Consider the following 3,933-nt stretch of genomic DNA (forward strand, 5'->3'; position numbering starts at 1 on the left):
GAGCTGCATGCATAACGTCTGTTTGCAATACACCCATGTTATTTTAAGTGATAATAATATTTACTTTCAAATGAACGTTTATCGCATGACACAGTTCATATTTTGTTAGCAAGTGCCCGAAATTGTCGAACGTTCTCTCACAGCATTTGCTAATAGTGATAGCTGTCTTTTCAGCTATCCAGTAGCTAGCTTAGCTAGCTGCGTGGTGTTTCATTGTGCAGTAGTCACTCAACAAATGGCGTGCGTTTGACATGTGCCCAGTGTTTGTGTCCAACATCTTGGGTTTTGCTTGGGTAGCTAGCTTAGCTAGCTGCTGGAGATGCGACAAGGCCTCGAGTACTGTATGTAGGAGTAATTGGCGAACGGTAGCTAGTAACACCATTAGCAACTATTAGCACTATTTGCACTATTAACTAACTAGTTAAAGTTAGCCATACGTAGATGCCGCATCCAACGGTGCTCCTCATTGGAGCGATACGTCAACGCGGCCGCCATCTTGCCCAGGTGGAGCCGCACTGCCTAATGCATGTATGTCTATTGAGGCAGGAGACTATTTATGATTAAAATCATCATTACTCGCTGAATTCTCAACCGATTTTCTTGCGGTTTGCTTTGTTACAATCATCAGACATGTAGTTATGATACAGAATACTTGGTTAAATAAAAAATGCAGCTTTTCATACTAAAATATTTGATCTTATGCAGATAAAGTAACAGTAATAGTTCTACAACACATTTAAACTAAACTTTCCCCATGTAATAAATATTCTTTTTTCTTACTAGATGTACAATACCCACCATGATGTCATTTAATTATTAATTTTGACTATAAATGTTTATTCACATTTCACACAATGTGCAAAAAATAGTGTATCAGCAGAGTTGTGCCGAGCTGCAGTGCAGTTGAACATTCTGATTAATAAATGTTGGCTCTGTACAAGTGAAAATAAATGACTTAGAGCTGCATGTTTACACAAAATTTTGCTTTAATCTCATATGTATAACACCACAGTGCTCATGGGAGCCTGGACACAGAACTGTTTACATTATTAGGTCATATTTACAAAAAATACAGTGTACAGTAGCTAGTATTATTTTTAGGAGTCTGCCCAGTCCTGTCGAAGTCCTCAGGTCTGAAGTGACAGCTGCAGATGACTGAGGAGTCACTCGGGACAAAGTCCTTTCTCCTCACTGCTGCTACCCATGCCCGTCTCCTATCTGTGTTTTTTGGGAAACTACACACAAAATAAGTGTGTCAGAAAAACGCAGTTCCACATAATTTGTAGTTACAATTCAGGCCACAAGTTAACTACTAACGTTATACTGCGTTATGTCACGTTGGTGCCATGAAACAGATAGTTGACAATTTGGAATAACACATACACTGACATAGCTGTTTGACAAAGCATCATACTTTTATAAGTAATATTGTATAAATGTTAACCTTTTTTCTTTAAGTTGTGTGGCATAGTGTTAGCTTAATTTGGCATTAGGACCAGATCAGGACAGTTACTTTACTTAATTAGCTTAAAAGAAGGATCACTTTTTGAGATATATATATATATATATATATATATATATATATATATATATATATATATCTCTTTAGAGATATAGTATATCTCTCATGAGATATAGTTAGAGCCTTGATTATTTTTCACCTAATCCCCAAGACCTTAAAGTACAGCTATATAACATTTAAAAACAACTTCATAATAATTTTCTGTGTGTTTAACATATATGTGTGAAATTAATTTTCCGTTTTTTATTTTCCCCTCTATATTTGGTCATATCAGTTTTTCTACATTCATATGACACCACCACAGCATGTATATTCTTAAAGCTCAGGTTGTTTTTAAAAAGAAAATGATGTAAAATACTTGATTGTACCTCACAGGGTTGAGGATTTATAAGAATTCATACACAAAGAGACCAGGCGAGAGGAGAATAGAAGAACATTCCATAGACCATTAAGATGTCCAAAAAATGTACATTAAGTTTTTCTCCTTTTTTTCTTCCTTTTTTTTTTAACAAACCAGCAAATATGTACAGATTTCATGTTTTTTACAACATGCTCATGATCATAATCTGCATTCAAACTGAAATTCGTATTGTTGGTTGCCTTTGTGTAATTTCTCCTTTTTCTTTTCTTTCTAGGTCATCAGAGGGCGAGGGTAACCATCCTGTACAGTCTCAGGCAGGCTAACCATCCTGTTCAGTGTCAGGCTAATAGTGAGGAGAAATACTTTGGGTAGGTGACGGGGTAAAATGCACCACAATGTTCCACTGTAAAATGGTTGGATGTGAGCATGTGTCTGAGAATGTGTATAACTTTGTTCAGCACACAAAGCTGCATAGTAATGCCCCCAATTATCACTACCAGTGTGGGGTGCCTGACTGCTCACGGAGGTACAGAAAACACACAGGACTGCAAATTCGTATGTATAGGCTGCATAGGTCCTACCTGCAAGCTGCTGGACCTATACCGCCTGACACATCAGCTCTACCACGTGACACATCAGCTCTACCACCTGAGACATCCTTGAAATGTGTGCTTGAGGCTTGTGCATTTAAGTGTGACACTTTGGCCTCTCTTATTAAGCATTTGAAGACGCACATGAGGGGAGGAATGGAAACTACATGTCCATTTAGAGGTTGTGATTGCAGGTTCACACACGTGATGACTTTTGCTTCACATATTTCCAGGAAACATACTGTAGGTGTGCAGAGGATTCAGTTTTAGATGACTTTGTTCTAGACAAGCCTATTACTACAGAGCCATTGCCAGGACCCAGTCAGTCGTATTCAGAAGCTGGTGGTGAACATGATGAACCAGAAATGCCATTAGCTGTGGACGAAAACCTATTTTTACAGAACCTTACACTTTTCTACTTGAAATTGCAATCTAAGCTACTCTTACCGGCAAGCACCATACAAACCATTATTGATGGCTTTTTTTTCTCCTTTTTTTCTTCCTTTTTTTTTTAACAAACCAGCAAATATGTACAGATTTCATGTTTTTTACAACATGCTCATGATCATAATCTGCATTCAAACTGAAATTCGTATTGTTGGTTGCCTTTGTGTAATTTCTCCTTTTTCTTTTCTTTCTAGGTCATCAGAGGGCGAGGCTAACCATCCTGTTCAGTCTCAGGCAGGCTAACCATCCTGTTCAGTGTCAGGCTAAGAGTGAGGAGAAATACTTTGGGTAGGTGACGGGGTAAAATGCACCACAATGTTCCACTGTAAAATGGTTGGATGTGAGCGTGTGTCTGAGAATGTGTATAACTTTGTTCAGCACACAAAGCTGCATAGTAATGCCGATAAGCTGGATAAGCTAAGCCAGCATGTCCTAATTGATCTTGATTTTTAATACTTGAACAGAGTCTCTACTGCAAATCTCTTCTCAACTAATGTCTAAGTTTATGGGTTCACACACACATAAAAATACTCACCGTGTCACTGTTCCCACAGAACTACTACTATTATTCAAACTATGATTACCATTAAGTATTTTCAAAGGTTCCTTTGATGATGAAGAAGACATGCCCCATTGAAAAATAATTCATTTCAGTAAATTTATTAAAACATTTTAAGTCCAACAAAATATATATGCATGAAAATAAAACATTTTGCACAACAGGTGCATTGTGTGGAGTCCACTGAAAATGTATATAAATAATCATTGCAAGTTTAAGCTTCATGGTTATAGCCCGTTGTCATGGGAAAAAAAATAACAAAATGAAAAAGGGAAAAATAGCTGGATTCAGGTGTAAAAGATATCTCGATGTTCTTTGAGTCTTCAGCCTTCGACCTGCAAAGCATGTCAGGAAAAACTCCCTAAAAAACCCTTATTCGGGAAAAAAGGAAGAAACCTTCAGGTAGGCCGAGTCTTTGCAGGATCCCCTACCAGGACGGCTGGCCATTCAGGAC

This window comes from Epinephelus moara, unplaced genomic scaffold (genome assembly GCF_006386435.1).
Source record: "Epinephelus moara isolate mb unplaced genomic scaffold, YSFRI_EMoa_1.0 scaffold156, whole genome shotgun sequence".
NCBI lineage: Eukaryota > Metazoa > Chordata > Actinopteri > Perciformes > Serranidae > Epinephelus > Epinephelus moara.